We start from the raw sequence: 23,870 nt of genomic DNA, 5'->3' as shown, positions 1-23,870 counted from the left end.
AAATGGCACACGATGGTCACTGATCCAGACAGCCATCCATTTAGAAATGAAATGGTCGCTCGGCCTGTCGATGGTGGCTTCGGAGCGCGGCATGCCCCACAGCCGCTGGGGGCCGTCCTTAAAGCGTCAGTAACACTCCTTATTCTCTACCAAGCCCGTAACATTTTCACCGAAAGCCAGATAATTTTTTCTAATGGTTTCTAGCTGCCAGTCTCTGACAGTTTCTGAAAAAATTTCTGATGGAAAAAAAGCCCAAATCATTCCGCCATTTCCTGACAATGAAAATCCGACGAGGGGGCTGGACCACTCCTCACTCAAAGCCTGCTCACAGGCAAATGACGCAACCGACAGGCGTGGAAAAACTCACGCATGCGCACAAGGGTTCAAGCTTGTCTGACGCAATCACACGTGATTCAAATCCATATGGTTTTTGAAAAAAATAATAAGGTCGGATACTTTTCTAATAGATCTTGTATATATATATATATATATATATATATATATATATATATATATATATATATATGTTCCAGTATTTCCATTGAGTAAAATTTTCGTAGTATGTAATTTGTATGTTAGCACCATTTGCAGAAATTGGCAGGTACTGATAGATTGACATGCTATCTGTAGTTTTTAATGCCTGCACCCAAGCCACTCATCATAAGAACCACCTCCTCGTCTGCAGAAAATATCCATTAATCAGTCTTTTTCATTCAGGTGACCTGTGTCGTTAGCTTTTGCTACCTTGGTAACTATGTGGGAGATAGATGTGTGTGTTAGGGACTTCTTTCATCCCACCCAGGTGGCACTGATCTTGTTCGTGGTCTACCTCCTCACCCATTTCTGGGATGTCACATGTTACACGAAGTCAAGCAGTAGCAACATGGCAACATCTAGAGCTAATGCAGTTGAGCTTTAAACATGCTCTTCGGAAAAACTGTGGGTGACGTCATGGAGTGTTTGTCCATTATATAGCTACTTGAGACATAGTAGAGAAGCTTGAATCTTCGACTGGACTGGGTTGCTTGACACGAGGACGTTTTGCTTCAAATTGCAGAAGCTTCCTCAGCTAAAATTCTTGCTCTGGTGGTCTGACTTCTGTCTTGACTCTTGTAGAGAAGAATAATCAAGAAGTCACAAAAGCTGGAGTTTTAAACCTAACCAGACCCCTCCTACCGAGAGGCAGACTGCTATAGGCTAGTGACTAAACAAAAGCTCTAATTAGGGTTTCAAACATTTCACAAAGAATTCACATTCTTTGTGAAATGTTTGAAACCCAGCCTTAACCGGGGAGGGGGTCTGAGACACGCTTTATCCCCTGTTTACAATGGGGTACTCAGGTCAAAGCAGTTTCAGTCTTTTGTTCATGGTAATGAGTCATTCACTTCATCAGCAGAGTCGTCAAAGGAGCCATCAGGAGAGGGACAGCTGCCCTGTCATTAGGAGGGTGCTAACTAGAGAACAATAGGTGCTAATTAGAGCTATTGTTTAGTCACTAGCCTATAGCAGTCTGCCTCTCGGTAGGAGGGGTCTGGTTAGGTTTAAAACTCCAGCTTTTGTGACTTCTTGATTATTCTTCTCTACAAGAGTCAAGGCAGAAGTCAGACCACCAGAGCAAGAATTTTAGCTGAGGAAGCTTCTGCGATTTGAAGCGAAACGTCCTCGCATCAAGCAACCCAGTCCAGTCGAAGATTCAAGCTTCTCTACTATGGAAACCACCTGGACAACTGAGAGCCTACACAGAAACTACTTGAGACATGCAACTCGTAATCTCCAGTTTGACCTGAGTAAAATAAAACCATTTCCTGTGGTCATTAGGACTGAAGTTGCTGAAGTGTTGCCTCTGTTGTGAATTATTGTCAGTGAAAACCAGATATGGCTCTAGGTTTTGTGTCTCAGTGGCCTTTTTCTAAACAGACAGTGGGCATTTCACACATTTATTCTTGTCTTTGCTCTTGTTGACTTAAGAAACATAATTGGTCACAGCCCAAGAATTTCCCCATTTCAAAATTCACATTCAATAAAGTACAGGCTGAATACCCAGAAGAATGTTGTAGCGAGAACCCTGTCTTCATCATTCAACCACCTAAGTTGCATGAAGCAAAAGGTCATAATGTTTCTTCAAAGAAGAACCCAGAACAGCTCAAGGTCTGGAATATATCTACAACCCCTGGCAAAAATTATGGAATCACCGGCCTCGGAGGATGTTCATTCAGTTGTTTAATTTTGTAGAAAAAAAGCAGATCACAGACATGACACAAAACTAAAGTCATTTCAAATGGCAACTTTCTGGCTTTAAGAAACACTATAAGAAATCAAGAAAAAGAACTGTGGCAGTCAGTAACGGTTACTTTTTTAGACCAAGCAGAGGGAAAAAAATATGGAATCACTCAATTCTGAGGAAAAAAATATGGAATCATGAAAAACAAAAGAACACTCCAACACATCACTAGTATTTTGTTGCACCACCTCTGGCTTTTATAACAGCTTGCAGTCTCTGAGGCATGGACTTAATGAGTGACAAACAGTACTCTTCATCAATCTGGCTCCAACTTTCTCTGATTGCTGTTGCCAGATCAACTTTGCAGGTTGGAGTCTTGTCATGGACCATTTTCTTCAACTTCCACCAAAGATTTTCAATTGGATTAAGATCCGGACTATTTGCAGGTCATGACATTGAGCCGATGTGTCTTTTTGCAAGGAATGTTTTCAGTTTTTGCTCTATGGCAAGATGCATTATCATCTTGAAAAATTATTTCATCATCCCCAAACATCCTTTCAATTGATGGGATAAGAAAAGTGTCCAAAATATTAACGTAAACTTGTGCATTTATTGATGATGTAATGACAGCCATCTCCCCAGTGCCTTTACCTGACATGCAGCCCCATATCATCAATGACTGTGGAAATTTACATGTTCTCTTCAGGCAATCATCTTTATAAATCTCACTGGAACGGCACCAAACAAAAGTTCCAGCATCATCACCTTGCCCAGTGCAGATTCGAGATTCATCACTGAATATGACTTTCATCCAGTCATCCACAGTCCATGATTGCTTTTCCTTAGCCCATTGTAACCTTGTTTTTTTAGGCGGTTTCTTACAGTTCGGTCACAGACGTTGACTCCAGTTTCCTCCCATTCGTTCCTCATTTTTTTTGTTGTGCATTTTCGATTTTTGAGATTTTGCTTTAAGTTTTCTGTCTTGATGCTTTGATGTCTTCTTTGGTCTACCAGTATGTTTGCCTTTAACAACCTTCCCATGTTGTTTGTATTTGGTCCAGAGTTTAGACACAGCTGACTGTGAACAACCAACATCTTTTGCAACATTGCGTGATGATTTACCCTCTTTTAAGAGTTTGATAATCCTCTCCTTTGTTTCAATTGACATCTCTCGTGTTGGAGCCATAATTCATGTCAGTCCACTTGGTGCAACAGCTCTCCAAGGTGTGTATTCCTTTTTAGATGCAGACTAATGAGCAGATCTGATTTGATGCAGGTGTTAGTTTTGGGGATGAAAATTTACAGGGTGATTCCATAATTTATTCCTCAGAATTGAGTGATTCCATATTTTTTTCCCTCTGCTTGGTCTGAAAAAGTAACCGTTACTGACTGCCACAGTTTTTTTCCTGATTTCTTATAGTGTTTCTTAAAGCCAGAAAGTTGCCATTTGAAATGACTTTAATTTTGTGTCATGTCTGTGATCTGCTTTTTTTCTACAAAATTAAACAACTGAATGAACATCGTCCAAGGCCGGTGATTCCATAATTATGTCAAAATGATGGCCAGGTGTCATAAAACCACACCACTATCAGGATTTAAGACTTTTAAAGTGCATTCCCCACTAAGAGTTTGGTCCTTATCAGCTCCCAGATTTCATGTTTTATTATAAAACCCAAAAGCAGCCTCTTCCAGTACGTGGAACCAATTGGGGAAGGACATGTGCCCAGTTCACGTAGTTGTATAAAGTTGAACTTCCATTTAATAAGTGTACTATTGTTTGTTGTAACAAGAAAAAAAAAAGAAATGAACATGTGATCATTTAACCCCACACATGGAATTTATATAGCCTGCGCATTTTGTTCTGACCATAGATTGTAGAACATTTATCAAATGTGTGCTTGTTTTCCATGTATGGTTATTGTGTGCTGTTTCCAAGAATTGTTTCCAAGAGTTTTGTAATACAGGACTTGTTTGGTTTTAAGCGGGAATTTAGGAAATGGGAAATGATTTATTATAAAATTAGACAAAGAAATGCAGTAAAAATTACAATACCCAGAATTCTTGGGGGTGGAGCTTTTAACCCTTTAAAAGTATAAATACCAAAGTAAATCCCCTGCTAACTGGGATGTAAATCATTCTTAAAGTCCCACAACTAAACCATATTACATAAACGTCATAGAATAATTGTCCATTAAACTTCATCATCATAAAATTGCCTTATTGTGATATGTCCTGTTATTCAACTCCTGACTGAGTTAAATAAATGTTTTAAATGTATGCAGTTGTCTGTGGTTTGTATGGTTTACAGAGGTATCGGATCTTGACCTGTAGAACTTTCGACTGGAAGATCAGAGACTGATTTAATATTTCCTATTATCTGACCCTTAAATCATTAATATTATAACCTTGTTATAATACCCTTCAGTCATAGATAGTGCCCCCATTACGTGAGGTAAAATTACCCACAAGTGGTAATATCTACACATCCTAAAACACATTGCTCCACTACAGTCTCATCATTTCTGCTTCGGGTGCTGATGGCTTTGCCATAGGTATTAAAGGCACTGCGCTGCGGTGGTTTGAATCATATTTGTCTAATAGATTACAATTTGTTCATGTAAATGGGGAATCTTCTTCACAGACTAAAGTTAATTATGGAGTTCCACAAGGTTCTGTGCTAGGACCAATTTTATTCACTTTATACATGCTTCCCTTAGGCAGTATTATTAGATGGTATTGCTTAAATTTTCATTGTTACGCAGATGATACCCAGCTTTATCTATCCATGAAGCCAGAGGACACACACCAATTAGCTAAACTGCAGGATTGTCTTACAGACATAAAGACATGGATGACCTCTAATTTCCTACTTTTAAACTCAGATAAAACTGAAGTTATTGTACTTGGCCCCACAATCTTAGAAACATGGTGTCTAACCAGATCCTTACTCTGGATGGCATTACCCTGACCTCTAGTAATACTGTGAGAAATCTTGGAGTCATTTTGATCAGGATATGTCATTCAAAGCGCATATTAAACAATATGTAGGACTGCTTTTTGCATTTACGCAATATCTCTAAAATCAGAAAGGTCTTGTCTCAGAGTGATGCTGAAAAACTAATTCATGCATTTATTTCCTCTAGGCTGGACTATTGTAATTCATTATTATCAGGTTGTCCTAAAAGTTCCCTAAAAAGCCTTCAGTTAATTCAAAATGCTGCAGCTAGAGTACTGACGGGGACTAGAAGGAGAGAGCATATCTCACCCATATTGGCCTCTCTTCATTGGCTTCCTGTTAATTCTAGAATAGAATTTAAAATTCTTCTTCTTACTTATAGGTTTTGAATAATCAGGTCCCATCTTATCTTAGGGACCTCGTAGTACCATATCACCCCAATAGAGCGCTTCGCTCTCAGACTGCAGGCTTACTTGTAGTTCCTAGGGTTTGTAAGAGTAGAATGGGAGGCAGAGCCTTCAGCTTTCAGGCTCCTCTCCTGTGGAACCAGCTCCCAATTCAGATCAGGGAGACAGACAACCCTCTCTACTTTTAAGATTAGGCTTAAAACTTTCCTTTTTGCTAAAGCTTATAGTTAGGGCTGGATCAGGTGACCCTGAACCATCCCTTAGTTATGCTGCTATAGACGTAGACTGCTGGGGGGTTCCCATGATGCACTGTTTCTTTCTCTTTTTGCTCTGTATGCACCACTCTGCATTTAATCATTAGTAATCGATCTCTGCTCCCCTCCACAGCATGTCTTTTTCCTGGTTCTCTCCCTCAGCCCCAACCAGTCCCAGCAGAAGACTGCCCCTCTCTGAGCCTGGTTCTGCTGGAGGTTTCTTCCTGTTAAAAGGGAGTTTTTTCCTTCCCACTGTAGCCAAGTGCTTGCTCACAGGGGGTCGTTTTGACCGTTGGGGTTTTACATAATTATTGTATGGCCTTGCCTTACAATATAAAGCGCCTTGGGGCAACTGTTTGTTGTGATTTGGCGCTATATAAAAAAATTGATTGATTGATTGATTGATGTGTGTTGAGGTGCAGCAGTTTGCATCCCTCAGAGCCAACAGAGGAAAGTTGAAAGACCACAGCTGTGTGTTCCAATCTTTGCACAAAAACTAATATAGTGTCACCAAATTTATGTCTTGAAATGTCACGTCAAAATGTCTGCTGTGAAAAAGTCTACAGCGAATGCGTGGCATGTGCTCTTTCAAAGACTGCTCCAAATGCAAACAAGAAATTCAGCCTTTTTGCTGAAACACAGAGGACACAGTTGAAGGACTGTGCCCACAATGGTTGGGTCTTTTGGAGCATTCAGCTTCAGAGATGAGACACATCTGGTGTTTTTACATTAAAATAATAATAATAAGAAAGATCTTTTTTTTTTTCTTATTCAGAATATAAGCCTGTCCTTGCTTCTGTCATATTATTCAGGAGTAAATCATGAAAAAGTTTGATTCACATCAAAACAGCCAGTTTAAATTCCTTAAATTATTTGTGCTGAGTGACAGTGCAAATATTAGTTTCAGAATCAATCATAGACAGTGAAGACTGTGAAGGTACTCTACTGATTGTTTCAGACAAATTAATTCTGGAGGCTTGCCATGGTTGTATTTATTTTAGTCTTCACTAAAATAAGGCAAAGCCTAATTTAATTACACAAAGGCTTGGCTTTTGAATCAGATTTGTTTTATTTACTGTATTTTCAAGACTATACGTCACACTGGAGGATCTGTCACATCTCTGCAAAAATGTATCATGTAGAGGATAAATAATTACAACATATAAAGCTCGCGTTATGCTGCATTCACACCGGGCGCGACCAGACTCCACAAATTCACGTGACGGACGCGCCACCATCGCCCAGTGTGTCGCTCTGCTTTCGCTGCGAAAAATTCGCCCCAGTACGTCATCAAATAGGAGGAGCTTCCATTCCGCTCATCACTCCGGTTGTCATCAAGTTAAAATGACGGACCTTGATCACACGAAGCGAGTTGCTGTGGCTCTTAATTGTTGTGGGAAAGCTGACAAACGTCGCCAGCCAAAACTTTCCGCTGCCCCTGCTGCGGTGGAAAAGAAAAAAAAAAACTTGCTGCTGTGGTGCTGCTGCGCACTCTTCCTCAAACTCTGTCCGTAATTGTGTTTATAAACCAGTCCATCATTTGTTTTATTATACATCTGTGTAGTTAATAAATAAAGTAATCTTCATGGATGATTCGCTCACTAGCGCGCGCACATGGAGTGCAAAAAAAAAAAAAAATCCGCTGTCACTGCTGTGGGGCTGCTGCTCTGCTCTTTCCCCAAACTCTGTCATAATAACTCTGCCTAATGGCGACTTCTGCTCCTACTGGCAATTAGGATGGGTTAAATGCAGTAGACACATTTCATTGTGCAGGGAACATGTTATTCTGTGCATATGACAATAACATTTCTTTGAATCCTTTGAATCCTTGAATCCTTGAATAATTGTTAAATAAAGGACAAAAGGGATATAAGTCCTGCTCACAGGCTGGCTACCAGAGACAGGACATGTCCACATCCAACTCAGTCAAACTCCAGACATCTCCACGTCACTACATATCACAGTCCCTGATTGGTCCATCGCGGCGCGACAAGATGAAAAGTTAAAATTTTTCAACTTGGGGAGGAGGCAACACGCGCGAGTGAAGCAATTTGAGTGATTGGCGTGTTGATTTGTAAGGCAGCTGCATGCATGTGTGTTGAACAGTTTTGTGCTCTCCCTGTCAGTGCTTGGAGTCTCCAAAGCTACATGTGCTTTTGGTGTGTTTGTGCAGATTTATATGTGGCAAAATCCTTTTATAAAAGCAAACAGATTTGATTGCAATGCCTTTTCTTTATTCTGTGATCGTTTCTAAATGGTTTTGACTGTGGTGATGTTTCAGTAATTTCTCTGGAAATGTAGGAATGAAGGACTGACTGCAGCTCATTGTCACAGAGAAGTGAATAGGCCTTCTGATGAGGTGCTGGGAGAAATGACTGTCAAGTACTTTGCATTCTTTTCATCCAAAATAAGCCCTTTCATACTCACTAAAACAAACAATTTAACTTTCTGAAAGGTCTATTGAAGAGAAACATGGTTTAAAACCTCTTCAGCCTTCCCATTTAACTTTCCAATTTCAGTAAATACCTCTCCAACCTCCTAGACCTTCTGGTGAAAAGTCTGTGACAGTCAGCCCGAGAGTTGCCTTGGTTGGTGGGTTGTAGGTTGACACTTTATTTTACATGGCCCTGAAGCAGGTGGAAAATTTGTCAGTCTGTGAGTGCAGTATCATTTCACAAAAATTAATTACCAGTGTTATATTCAAAAACAAGTATTCTGTTGTATGAATGAATGTGAAAAGACATGCAAGGCATGGATTTTACACTTTATATGTGTAATTGCAAAGGAGAGGTGCGGTTAAAAAGTGACAAAGAGAAGAAAGTTTAAGAGGGTACTTATTCATGTCAGGCTGCATCGGTTGGTTGAAGGGTTGGTTACCTTTATCTTGCAACATCAGAAAAAAATAGTGTGCACCAATGTAAACCTACTTTTGGCATAACAAAAACAGGAAAAAAAAAAAACATGTCAGGTTTAAGAGCATATGTCATTCTTTGATACCTCAGGATCTTCCCAGGGACCGAATACCTTAGACCTTATACCACTCTGTAGATAGTGGCCTGTAATGAATTCAAGCATTTGCCAGGAACCTTCTGGCTCCTACTTTGTTCAATGTTTGTATGTACTGGGTCATAGGTAAGGCTGTGGAGAACAGCAAATGAGGTGCCTTTGTCATCAAGGAAAGGTTTACTGACTTTTAGTTTTTGGGAAATGCTGTTACCTTTGTGAAGTAATGAATTCCCTGATTGCAGTACTTGACAATCAGAGAGAGTCTGACAGTCAGAGTGTCTGTGTTTGTGATTGTCCATAATCAAGTCTAAGATCCATAGCTTTCACTGATATCATGGACCATCACACCTGTATAAGCATGTGAACTGTCTTTCTTGCTTTCTTACTTACCTTGCCGACAACATTCATGTCTCGGGTCCTCTGCCTTTGAGGTTGAGAGACTCCTGGGAAGACTTTATCAAGGAATGATATCTGTGGATAGATGTGTCGGGCCCATGCCACTATCTTGCAGGAGCACAAAGCTAAAAGATTTTCTTTAATCCGACCGGGGAGTGACATGTTTAGCCGCATGTTCTCCTTGAATTGCTGGCTGTCTGAGTGGTGTCCAAAAATGAGGTGGGCTTCACAGATAATTGGCAAAGCTTCTGGGGAAAACCTGGTCTTGTTAGGAGAGATGGCATACATCCCACTTTGGATGGAGCAGCTCTCATTTCTAGAAATCTGGCCAATTTTATTAAACCCTCCAAACCGTGACTATCCAGGGTTGGGACCAGGAAGCAGAGTTGTAGTCTTACACACCTCTCTGCAGCTTCTCTGCCCCTGCCATCCCCCCAATACCCCATCCCCGTAGAGACGATGCCTGCTCTCAGACCACCAACAACCAGTAAAAATCTATTTAAGCATAAAAATTCAAAAAGAAAAAATAATATAGCACCTTCACTGCACCACAGACTAAAACAGTTAAATGTGGTTTATTAAACATTAGGTCTCTCTCTTCTAAGTCCTGTTAGTAAATGATATAATAATTGATCAACATATTGATTATTCTGCCTTACAGAAACCTGGTTACAGCAGGATGAATATGTTAGTTAAATGAGTCAACACCCCCAAGTCACACTAACTGTCAGAATGCTCATAGCACGGGCCGAGGGGGAGGATTAGCAGCAATCTTCCACTCCAGCTTATTAATTAATCAAAAACCCAGACAGAGCTTTAATTCATTTGAAAGCTTGATTCTTACTCTTGTCCATCCAAATTGGAAGTCCCAAAAACCAGTTTTATTTGTTGTTATCTATCATCCACCTGGTCGTTACTGTGAGTTTCTCTGTGAATTTTCAGACCTTTTGTCTGACTTAGTGCTTAGCTCAGATAATTATAGTGGGCGATTTTAACATCCACATAGATGCTGAGAATGACAGCCTCAACACTGCATTTAATCTATTATTAGACTCAATTGGCTTCGCTCAAAATGTAAATGAGTCCACCCACCACTTTAACCATACTTTAGATCTTGTTCTGACTTATGGTATGGAAATTGAAGACTTAACAGTATTCCCTGAAAACCCCCTTCTGTCTGATCATTTCTTAATAACATTTACATTTACTTTAATGGACTACCCAGCAGTGGGGGATAAGTTTCATTACAGTAGAAGTCTTTCGGAAAGCACTGTAACTAGGTTTAAGGATATGATTCCTTCTTTGTTATGTTCTCCAATGCCATATACCAACACAGTGCAGAGTAGCCACCTAAACTCTGTGAGTGAGATAGATTATCTCGTCAGTAGTTTTACATCCTCACTGAGCACAACTTTGGATGCTGTAGCTCCTCTGAAAAAGAGAGCCTTAAATCAGAAGTGCCTGACTCCATGGTATAACTCACAAACTCGCAACTTAAAGCAGAAAACCCGTAAGTTGGAGAGGAAATGGCGTCTAACTAATTTAGAAGATCTTCACTTAGCCTGGAAAAAGAGTCTGTTGCTCTATAAAAAAGCCCTCCGTAAAGCTAGGACATCTTACTACTCATCACTAATTGAAGAAAATAAGAACAACCCCAGGTTTCTTTTCAGCACTGTAGCCAGGCTGACAAAGAGTCAGAGCTCTACTGAACCGAGTATTCCTTTAACTTTAACTAATAATGACTTCATGACTTTCTTTGCTAATAAAATTTTAACTATTAGACAAAAAATTACTCATAACCATCCCAAAGACATATCGTTATCTTTGGCTGCTTTCAGTAACGCTGGTATTTGGTTAGACTCTTTCTCTCCGATTGTTCTGTCTGAGTTATTTTCAATAGTTACTTCCTCCAAACCATCAACATGTCTATTAGACCCCATTCCTACCAGGCTGCTCAAAGAAGCCCTACCATTAATTAATGCTTCAATCTTAAATATGATCAATCTATCTTTATTAGTTGGCTATGTACCACAGGCTTTTAAGGTGGCAGTAATTAAACCATTACTTAAAAAGCCATCACTTGACCCAGCTATCTTAGCTAATCTCCAACCTTCCTTTTCTCTCAAAAATTCTTGAAAGGGTAGTTGTAAAACAGCTAACTGACCATCTGCAGAGGAATGGTCTATTTGAAGAGTTTCAGTCAGGTTTTAGAATTCATCATAGTACAGAAACAGCATTAGTGAAGGTTACAAATGATCTTCTTATGGCCTCAGACAGTGGACTCATCTCTGTGCTTGTCCTGTTAGACCTCAGTGCTGCTTTTGATACTGTTGACCATAAAATTTTATTACAGAGATTAGAGCATGCCATAGGTATTAAAGGCACTGCGCTGCGGTGGTTTGAATCATATTTATCTAATAGATTACAATTTGTTCATGTAAATGGGGAGTCTTCTTCACAGACTAAGGTTAATTATGGCGTTCCACAAGGTTCTGTGCTAGGACCAATTTTATTCACTTTATACATGCTTCCCTTAGGCAGTATTATTAGAAAGCATTGCTTAAATTTTCATTGTTACGCAGATGATACCCAGCTTTATCTATCCATGAAGCCAGAGGACACACACCAATTAGTTAAACTCGTCGTTTTGACCGTTGGGGTTTTTACGTAATTATTGTATGGCCTTGCCTTACAATATAAAGTTTGTTGTGATTTGGTGCTATATAAATAGAATTGATTGATTGATTAAACTGCAGGAATGTCTTAAGACATAAAGATATGGATGACCTCTAATTTCCTGCTTTTAAATTCAGATAAAACTGAAGTTATTGTACTTGGCCCCACAAATCTTAGAAACATGGTGTCTGACCAGATCCTTACTCTGGATGGCATTACCCTGACCTCTAGTAATACTGTGAGAAATCTTGGAGTCATTTTTTATCAGGATATGTCCTTCAATGCGCATATTAAGCAAATATGTAGGACTGCTTTTTTTTTTTGCATTTGCACAGTATCTCTAAAATTAGAAAGGTCTTGTCTCAGAGTGATGCTGAAAAAACTAATTCATGCATTTATTTCCTGTTATGTGTCGGACGCAGCTCGGAGAACCGACCAGCGTTTGAAGGACCCAGTATGAAATAAGCAGAGCACGGTTCAAAGGCTAACTGAATTTAATACATAACAGTGATAATATAATAACAAAAAGTGCGGCCTGGCGTGGTGCACTCCCAGCAGCGCTAACGGTCCGGAGCCAGAAGCTGTTTCGGACCCAAGGACCCCGCCGACACCCCCCAGGTGGCCGCAACAACCGAGTCTGTGAAAGAAGGAACCATTATGTGAGTCCACACTCTACACACAGAACACTTAAAGGTGTACAAACAGCAAACACTTCCTGGCTTGATTACTGATCAGCTTCCCAACCTGCAGGCATGGAACAACCAGTTCACAAAACTCCACTGCAGTGAAAGCTGATACATGACTAACAAACAGCTCAGTACAATAAGGTGTGAGGGACACCACATTTACTGCCTGTATAACTGTTAGTCACAAAATCTAACGTACCTCAGGAAGTGTGCTGACGAGCGTGAAACCTCACCCCCTCCTCTTTCACAGACTGTGCATCAAACCTGGACGTTCTCAGCATCCGCTGCTGATGAGATGGGTCCCGAGACGACGATCTCACCCGTCTGGTCACAAGGTCGAGTCTCTGGCAAATACACACTGTGCACTCCAGTCTTAAATGCCAACATGTTCCAATCCATCCAGATGCACCACAGCTGTGAGTCCTGACGAGTCGCAGGTGATCAGGGTGAGGTCCTGACAGCCTCAGCAACACAGCCACTCAGTCCCAAACGCACGCCACCTGGGAGGAAAACCAAAAGACAGAAACAAACCGGCAGCCAGGCCCCCCCAGCCATATAACAATTTCCTCTAGGCTGGACTACTGTAATTCATTATTATCAGGTTGTCCTAAAAGTTCCCTGAAAAGCCTTCAGTTAATTCAAAATGCTGCAGCTCGAGTACTGACGGGGACAAGAAGGAGAGAGCATATTTCACCCATATTGGCCTCTCTTCATTGGCTTCCTGTTAATTCTAGAAGAGAATTTAAAATTCTTCTTCTTACTTATAAGGTTTTGAATAATCAGGTCCCATCTTATCTTAGGGACCTCATAGTACCATATCACCCCAATAGAGCGCTTCGCTCTCAGACTGCAGGCTTACTTGTAGTTCCTTGGGTTTTTAAGAGTAGAATGGGAGGCAGAGCCTTCAGCTTTCAGGCTCCTCTCCTGTGGAATCAGCTCCTAATTCGGATCAGGGAGACAGACATCCTCTCTACTTTTAAGATTAGGCTTAAAACTTTCCTTTTTGCTAAAGCTTATAGTTAGGGCTGGATCAGGTGACCCTGAACCATCCCTTAGTTATGCTGCTATAGACGTAGACTGCTGGGGGGTTCCCATGATGCACTGTTTCTTTCTCTTTTTGCTCTGTATGCACCACTCTGCATTTAATCATTAGTGACTGATCTGTGCTCCCCTCCACAGCATGTCTTTTTCCTGATTCTCTCCCCTCAGCCCCAACCAGTCCCAGCAAAAGACTGCCCCTCCCTGAGCCTGGTTCTGCTGGAGGTCTCTTCCTGTTAAAAGGGAGTTTTTCCTTCCCACTGTCTCCAAGTGCTTGCTCACAGGTGGTCGTTTTGACCGTTGAGGTTTTTCTGTAATTATTGTATGGCTTTTGCCTTACAATATAAAGCGCCTTGGGGCAACTGTTTGTTGTGATTTGGCGCTATATAAATAAAACTGATTTGATTTGATTCGATTTTTAAGGTCCTGCTGGTTCCTATGTGTTGTTGTAGGACACTAACCAGTGATGTAAGACAAAGACTAGATGTTGTCAGTATTCAGAGTCTAGAATACTTGGGTGTCGCTGGATTGAGTATATGTCAAACTTGAGGATTCTTAGGGAGACCTAGGAAATGTTCCTCACTTGCACAGTGGGGAATATCAGCTACCTCATTTTGGCTATGTGGCATGATTCTCTATGTATGATGCAGCGTGCACGTGCCTCACTGTTGAGGACCACAGCAGGTGGAAAAGACTAAGTGGGCAACCACTTTTCACCTGGGTGCAGCAGACAGCTACTTTTGAGATATGTAAATTCACCGGTTGTCTGTTCCAGTGTCGCTGACCGAATGGTCCCCCCTAAAAATCAGTCCACCCTGCCTTCACTGCGCATGCGTCATTTGCTGCAGTTCACCAATTAGCACCTCGTTTCTGCTTCAAACTGCACTCCAGTCATCATCTATCTCAGCGACAGATATGTGAAGCTTTTGTACAACAATCATTGACATAAATTCAGCATTATTTCATCATCAAAGATGAAGGAAGCAATCAGAGTGCTACACGAGCTGTAAGCTGATGCATTCACTGCGCATCTGTCATTTCAAGTGTCACAGAGTTATCGCCTCGCCTGTGCTTAAAATGGCCTTGTTTCTGCTTAAAACTGACTTTAGAATGAATTAAGAAGTTTTACCTTGTCATCTGATGGTTAATAATCCCATTAATCAATTTGATCGCTTTGGGTGAAGAGATTGTTTTAGACAAATAGCTGAGCTCCGAAATGATGCATGCGCAGTGGAGGCAGGGTGGACCGTTTGGTCTGCGACACCGGACCGAGGTCAATTCCATAGTGTGGTGCATGTGACAAGTCGTCGCATTGGCCCTTACTGCTGGACATGACTTTTTTTTCTCTGTATTTTGCAATTATTTTGCAATGATTATCTTAGTGATTATCTTTTGCCTGACATAACACCAGACTGGTCCTCTCCTGTGGTGGTCTTTACCTTTCGTTTTCTCTCGACAGTCTGTTCCAAGGGCCTCACTGTATGTGACATCACTTTGGTCCTTCTATAGTTTATAGTTTCCAATATGTAATTGTCTTTATGCTTTTGTAGAATTGATGTTTGTGTGTACACCTGTGAACATGGCCTCAGACAGCAGATACCCCCAGTTTCCTCATTCCAGTTCAGATACATTTGTTGGAGAACAATATTTGATTACTACCCCCCCCCCCCCCCCCCCCCCACATCTGTCTGATCCTATTAAACCACAACACATCTGCTGTGCTGATCATCATGTAGCCCAGCAGATGGTGAACTGGTGACCGTTCATAATGGAGAAGATGAATATTAAATCACCTGATAATAGAGATTAGATTGGATTTTATTTCCATCAAGGGAGCTTACACACTGTGCAGTGTGTTCATAATGGTATTTGTGTTGTAAAGCTGTAGTTGTAAGGGATAGCTCTCCTTAAACAGCAAAGCTGCTCCATCTACAGTAAATATATGTTGTGTAGGCCAGTCCCTATTGGTTTTCAGTAGAAGTGAATGCGGCATCATCATGTGATGTGATGTTTTGACTGTGTAACACATATGTTCTCTTGGTCAGCCAAAAAGAACACTCATCAGTGTTTAGTCCTTGGTTCCATTCATTCATAAAACTGAAAATGTCCACAACCAGACTGATAATTTTCAAATCACAGACTTTGAGGTTATCATAAATATGTGATCAGTGTGATCAGGTTCAAACTGCATGGTGCAGCATACACGGAGATCTCTGTCACACCCCTATTTCATAGGGCCCCATCCTATTATGTTTCCCACAATTCAAAAAAGTGGCTTTCTCTGGTTTGCCTCCAAACAGACTGGCTTATAAAGTGCAGACTCGGTGGCCCGCTGAGATCAATTACACATTGAGATGACCTCTACTGCCCAACTGCGCATGCACTTTCACACCTCACTCATCGTGTTAACAAAATGCAGTTTTGAAATGTGTAGACTGTGATTTACCAATCTGTATACTAAGTATTGATTTTTCTGCCATGATTGTTTTGGTCATAGTAATTGTCTCATCTCATCTTCAAACCGTTTTCCGGGTTTTGGTCACGGGGGCCACATTGACCACCTCTGACTAGGGGATCCCGAGGCGTTCCCAGGCCAGTGTGGAGATATAATCTCTCCACCTAGTCCTGGGTCTTCCCCGGGGGCTCCTCCCAGATAGATGTGCCCAAGGATAATGTCGCAATAATTAATAAACATTGTGTACAAGCTTAAAAAGGCCTTAAAATGCTTGAAGTACATTTTACTGTCGGCTAAAAATAATATTTTTATTGTATAGTTTTTCCTATGGGCCAGGATCAAAACTTTCAAAAACTTAAAAATGTCAACCTGATTTCAAAAATGGTGCAGGTACTTCATCTGCATCATCCCAGTCCACCCAACAGTAAATGGGTACCACCCTTGGCCTGGGAGTCAACTGCAATATATTGGTGTTCCTTTTAAGCGCAGGTTTTGTACTTTCATCCACTTCATGTAACAATCCCTGGGATTCTTGGAGTACAAGCTGGTTTTTCATGTTGCCACATCTACGACACTATGGAACCACCTTGGGTCCTGGATGACAACCACCCAGGCAGACAGTACACCAGGCAGTCCATCCCCACCTCTCTACTTTTTTAAATACAACCCCTGGCAAAAATTATGGAATCACCGGGCTCGGAGGATGTTCATTCAGTTGTTTAATTTGTAGAAAAAAAGCAGATCACAGACATGACACAAAACTAAAGTCATTTCAAATGGCAACTTTCTGGCTTTAAGAAACACCATAAGAAATCAGGAAAAAATTGTGGCAGTCAGTAACGGTTACTTTTTTAGACCAAGCAGAGGGACAAAAATATGGAATCACTCAATTCTGAGGAAAAAATTATGGAATCATAAAAAACAAAAGAACGCTCCAACACATCACTAGTATTTTGTTGCACCACCTCTGGCTTTTATAACAGCTTGCAGTCTCTGAGGCATGGACTTAATGAGTGACAAACAGTACTCTTCATCAGTCTGGCTCCAACTTTCTCTGATTGCTGTTGCCAGATCAGCTTTGCAGGTTGGAGCCTTGTCATGGACCATTTTCTTCAACTTCCACCAAAGATTTTCAGTTGGATTAAGATCTGGACTATTTGCAGGCCATGACATTGACCCTATATGTCTTTTTGCAAGGAATGTTTTCACAGTTTTTGCTCTATGGCAAGATGCATTATCATCTTGAAAAATGATTTCATCATCCCCAAACATCCTTTCAATTGATGGGATAAGAAAAGTGTCCAAAATATTAACGTAAACTTGTGCATTTATTGATGATGTAATGACAGCTATCTCCCCAGTGCCTTTACCTGACATGCAGCCCCATATCATCAATGACTGTGGACATTTACATGTTCTCTTCAGGCAGTCATCTTTATAAATCTCATTGGAACGGCACCAAACAAAAGTTCCAGCATCATCACCTTGCCCAATGCAGATTCGAGATTCATCACTGAATATGACTTTCATCCAGTCATCCACAGTCCACGATTGCTTTTCCTTAGCCCATTGTAACCTTGTTTTTTTCTGTTTAGGTGTTAATGATGGCTTTCATTTAGCTTTTCTGTATGTAAATCCCATTTCCTTTAGGCGGTTTCTTACAGTTCAGTCACAGACGTTGACTCCAGTTTCCTCCCATTCTTCCTCATTTGTTGTGCATTTTCGATTTTTGAGACATATTGCTTTAAGTTTTCTGTCTTGACGCTTTGATGTCTTCCTTGGTCTACCAGTATGTTTGCCTTTAACAACCTTCCCATGTTGTTTGTATTTGGTCCACAGTTTAGACACAGCTGACTGTGAACAACCAACATCTTTTGCAACATTGCGTGATGATTTACCCTCTTTTAAGAGTTTGATAATCCTCTCCTTTGTTTCAATTGACATCTCTCGTGTTGGAGCCATGATTCATGTCAGTCCACTTGGTGCAACAGCTCTCCAAGGTGTGATCACTCCTTTTTAGATGCAGACTGAGCAGATCTGATTTGATGTAGGTGTTAGTTTTGGGGATGAAAATTTACAGGGTGATTCCATAATTTATTCCTCAGAAAAAGCCAGAAAGTTGCCATTTGAAATGACTTTAGTTTTGTGTCATGTCTGTGATCTGCGTTTGTTCTACAAAATTAAACAACTGAATGAACATCCTCCGAGGCCGGTGATTCCATAATTATTGCCAGGGGTACTATGAATCTAATAGGCCATGTGGCCAAGAAGGTGCGACATGTGCCACTCATAATTCTCAGCTTGAGCTAATTAAAACCCTTGAGTTCTACATAGGCCCTGAGGCTCATTGATTCTGGTGCTTATCCAAAGCATGAAGTGCATGAGAGTCAACAGCTCCACCTGGATGGAATGCAGGTTCCACAAGCCAAAGCTGGTACCCATTTCAGCAGGGTGGACTGGGATAATTGAGTTGAGACTGCAAGGGGTTAGAATATGAAGTAGAATATGAAGGAAACATTCACTCCATCACTGTGCCCTTTTGTGTCCTTAATACTTGATACTTCATCCACATGGTCCCAGTCCATCCAACTGTAAATGGATACTGAAATGGGCTGCAGAAGTAACTTGCTATGAACTGATGTTTCGTCCCGAGGAAGGCATATACTCTTATCCACTTCATACAACAAAATTTGGAGATTACTGATGGGCCTCATGGTCTAACAACTTAATTCAGTTTACACAAGATAAGAAGTGCTGCAAGTGTCATTGGTAGTTTCCAAATAGCACAGCTGCCACAGGATGTCCATCAAGTGACTAACACCCTCATTTGTGAGTAATCTGTTGCTGCTGCTGAAAGAGGTCTAGCCACATTGTATATGCTTGATCAGAGTGAAAATACCACAGTATAAATAACAAAATCCATCAGTGACTGAAAGGAAAAGTTGATCACAGTTGCTCATATGCTTCGGAAAGTTCAGGTATCCAACAAATAAACAATGTTTCTTTCATACACTAGACAACCCAACTGGCTCACAGCTCTGGCAACTTGCTTCCAATGGATTGTTGCTGTTGTGACGCTCTTCTGAGCTTTACACAGTTGTATACGTTTCTTTATTTCTATTTAGCACTCTTCTGGTTGTTAAGTGTATCTACTCTGAACCTTATTTAACTACAGTCCTGTTATGAATCGCTAGCTGTTAGCATTCGCTAGCAGTTAGCATTCACTAGCAGTTAGCATTCACTAGCAGTTAGCTTTTGCTAGCTAGGTCGACTCTCCCCCTCCCCCCACCGTTACTTTTATAGCTGTTTCTTTTTTTAGGCCGTGGCTATTCGCACGACAGCCGTGTCCATAACTCTCATTTGGCTATTCGCACGGCAAGACTCTGGTGGCAAAACTTGGAACTACTTGTATAAACAAACATACTGCATTCAGGATGTCATAACTCCTTTAATATTTTTCGATTTTGATGATTTTTTTTTTTTTATTCGGCCGTGTCCATAACTGTTGTTTCACTAATCACACAGCAAGAATCTGGTGGCAAAACTTGGAACTACTTGTATGAACAAACATACTGCATTCAAGATGTCTTAACGCCTTTAATATTTTTCGATTTTGATTTTTTTTTTTATTCGGCTGTATCCATAACTCTTATTTCACTATTCACACGGCAAGACTGGTGGCAAAAGGCCGACCCTATTCGAACGGCGGCCGTGTCCATAACTCTCATTTAATGCAGTATGTTGTTTATACAAGTAGTTCCAAGTTTTGCCACCAGAGTCTTGCCGTGTGAATAGCCAAATGAGAGTTATGGACACGGCCGCCGTGCGAATAGCCACTTCCTTTTTTTTTACCTGTTTAATACTTCTGTTAGTTTTTCAGTGTAACTGGTGTGAATTTTAGGTCATTATTTTACTCCTGTGCAAATCTTAAGAGCAGCTAGCATTTTCGCTAACAGTTACCTTGCGTTAGCTAGTTCGAACCCCCCTTTTTGTTTTTTTAATACTTCTGTTAGTTTTTTATTGTAACTGTTGCTGTAATCTGTAGCTTAATACTTTACTCTTGTGTTAATCTTAAGAGTGGTTTACTTGTAGGAGTTTTTTTTAGTGTTCCTACAAGTCTAATGCTTCTGCTACTTTTTCAGTGTAACTGCTGTTAATTTTAATTCATTTATTTAATTTAAATTCATTTTCTGTGTGAATCCTGTGTGAGCCTTAGGAGTGGTTAGCTTATCCATTCTTGGTTAGTTCATGCTTGCTTGGCTACAATCTTGAATTTCTTAGTGCACAAAGTACACTACTTTACCTACTTTACACCCTCCATAAATCCTGTGTAATGTTGGAAGATAGGGTGGCTCTCTTAGAGAGCCATGTCCGTAAGTTAGAGCAGCTTCTTAGCTCAGTGGAGTTAGATGTTATGGGCACTCCACATGAGGTTAGTGTTGGGCTGGTAAGCAAGCCCATTAGCTTTAGAAACACTGGCTGTGGAGGACAGCTTTCGGACTGTGGCTAAGCAGAGGAAGCCCTGTAGGGCTTGGTACCCGGTTGTGGTACCCCAATCACACTATCTATCATTTTGTTCTACAGTTCTGGAAAAAGTGGTATCACGGCAGCTCGTGGACAGTCTTACTGAGAATAATCTCTTTGAGCCACTGCAGTCTGCTTTTAGAAAATATCATTCCACAGATGGTTGTGCAATGGGGTCTCCGGTATCCCCCATTGTGGCCAATATGTACATGGAGTGAGTGGAGAAGACAGCCTTGACGTCTTCCACGGGCATCTCTCCCAGTCACTGGTTCAGCTATGTCAATGACACATGGGTTAAAATCAAGCAACAGGAGGAGGAGGACTTTACAGAACACATCAACTCGGTGGATTCCAATATCACGTTCACACGTGAGGATGCCAGAAACAACCATATAGCCTTCTTGGACTGTGATGTTACAGTTGGAGAGAACAGGCAGCTCCAGACAGGGGTTTACAGAAAACCCACACACACTGACCAATATCTGCTCTTTGGTCAAAACACCCCCTTGAACACAAGCTCGGGGTGATCAGGACTCTTCAACACAGAGCCCTACAGGTGCCCACAGCTGCAGAGGGAAGGGCTAAAGAACAACAACTTGTACAGAAAGCCCTCACAGTATGTGGGTACCCACGATGGTCCCTGGACAAAGTGCAGAAGTCCCAGAAAACAAAGAGACTAGATAGACAGGAGATGGAGACAAGAAGAAGAAGAGTGTCTCTCCCTTATTTAGCAGGAGTAGGGGAAAAACTACAGAGGATCATCAGACAGCACAAAATCCCAGTTTACTTTAAACCGGTTAACACCTTGAGACAGAAATTAGTTCACCCTAAGGACAGGATCCCTAGTTACAAACAGAGCAATGTAGTGTATTCTATCAGATGTCAGGAAAACTGTAATGAACACTACATAGGTGAGACTAAGCAACCTTTACACAAAAGGCTATACCAGCACCGCAGAGAGGGCGCCAGTGGACCTCAGTCTGCAGTTCATCTCCACCTGAAAGACACTAACCACACGTTTGAGGACAAGGAAGTTAAAATCTTAGCCAGAGAGAAGAAATGGTTTGAGAGAGGTGTCAAGGAAGCATTCTATGTGAAACAGTTGAAACCCAGCCTTAACCGGGGAGGGGGTCTGAGACACGCTTTGTCCCCTGTTTACAATGGGGTACTCAGGTCAAAGCAGTTTCAGTCTTTTGTTCATGGTAATGAGTCATTCACGTCATCAGGAGAGTCGTCAAGGGAGCCATCAGGAGAGGCTTCTGTCCCATCATTAGGAGGGACAGCTGCCCTGTCATTAGGAGGGTGCTAACTAAAGCACAATAGGTGCTAATTAGAGCTATTGTTTAGTCACTAGCCTATAGCAGTCGGCCTCTTGGTAGGAGGGGTCTGGTTAGGTTTAAAAAAACTCCAGCTTTTGTTGGCTTCTGTTTATTCTTCTCTACAAGAGTCAAGACAGAAGTCAGACTACCAGAGCAAGAATTTTAGCTGAGGAAGCTTCTGCGATTTGAAGCGAAAAGTCCTCGCGTCAAGCAACCCAGTCCAGTCGAAGATTCAAGCTTCTCTACTAAATTCTGGGTGTTTTAGTGAAGCTTTGGGCTAGTGGCAGGCGATGACCTTAGTATTTCTTCTGTTTTTCTTGTTGTTTAATGCTGGCAAATTATACAGTATTTCTTGTCTTTCTAATGCCTGATTCTGTTTTTTCTATCTGTTTGCAGCTCCATCCAGAGATGGGAGTTGTATTTGTGCTGGCGACCCTCCTGTGTACCAACAGCATTTCCTGTATATTCATTTTGTGAATTGTTCTGTAATTTATGTCTGTAGCATGGCCCAAGCAGAGGGTCACCCCTTTGAGTTTGGTCTGCTTGAGGTTTCTTCCTCAGAGGGAGTTTTCCCTTACCACTGTTGCTCTGGGGGTTAGTAAGGTTAGACCTTACTTATGTGAAGCACCTTGAGGCAACTCTGTTGTGATTTGGCGCTATATAAATGAAAATAAATTGAATTTGAAATTGACAACCTTGTGCAGTCTCAACTCCATCATCATATGAAGAAATCAAGACATAATGCTTTGTTCTGATAATGCACTGAGAAATTTACATTTCCATTGTTGGTGTACTTCTTGTTTTATAGTTCCTTTGGTTAGTGTAATGGTTGATTAGCCTAAGAGTTAAGGTTTGTAAATTTTCCTGACAAGCCTTTCACAAAGCTCTTATATATTCCTTTAAACAGAATACTCCTTCTTCAATCATGTATTTTTGACAGTGCTGTGCTTTAATTTAAATACAGATTTTAAAATGATCATCATAGCTGTTTGTTGTGATTTTCCTCACAGCCCACAGAGATTTGGTGCATTTCTAATTTTAATGCCTCCAGATGAAAAAAAAAATGTGATGAGAAAGATAATGTGAACATTTTTCTTCATCTTGGACTCCATTTGTGACTGTTTTATTTGCTTTTTTAATTGTGGATACAGTCTGGCAGTGGCCCACTTGCTTTTGTCAGCACATTCTGGAAATGTGAAATATTTTCATTGGCATTGCTTCCAGTGATGTATAGATGATACAGTTGATGTTTTAATTTGATATTGATGCCTTCCCTTTATCCCTGGAACTGATCTGGCAACAAAGTGATTATGCAACAGGATTTGGTTTTGTCAAACCAAGTTTACCACATGCAGGTTAGCAGGGGGCAACAAGAAAACTAATGCTTCTCCCCAACAAGATGAGCTCATTAATGCGATAAAAAGAAATCTGCCTCAAGTTTGAATACTGCTGGCTCATCTGCTTTTTTGGCATTGTATCATTTTGCAAGCCTCACATGGCCATATCATGTAGCACATCTCTCTAGTTCTCTGTGCATGATTCAGCACACACATGCATCAGTGCTGAGTTTGCATCAGCTTGAAAAGGTCAAGGGGAAATCACATATCACATGGCTGCAGCAGATATAGCAGATGTCTACTTTGATGAGGTGAGGGTGGACCACTTGTCTGCCTTATTGGTTGCCAACCTGGGATCCAGGGAAGTTGTGTGGTGGATCCTATGACATGCGGGTACCACACTTTCTGCGAGACTTGACCTGATCTGACCTGAAACACCTGTGCTTCTCAATTGCTTTTTGACTGATCTGGTACACCAATTTTAACCATATTTAATGAGTTAATCATTATGTAACATTTTAATTAGGAGATATCCAATATAAAGAAGAAAAACTAAGTCCTATTTGGACCCTCAATTTCAATTCAATTTCAATTT

Source organism: Thalassophryne amazonica, chromosome 4, assembly GCF_902500255.1.
Source record: "Thalassophryne amazonica chromosome 4, fThaAma1.1, whole genome shotgun sequence".
Lineage (NCBI taxonomy): Eukaryota > Metazoa > Chordata > Actinopteri > Batrachoidiformes > Batrachoididae > Thalassophryne > Thalassophryne amazonica.
Note: the sequence above shows the minus strand (reverse complement) of the source record.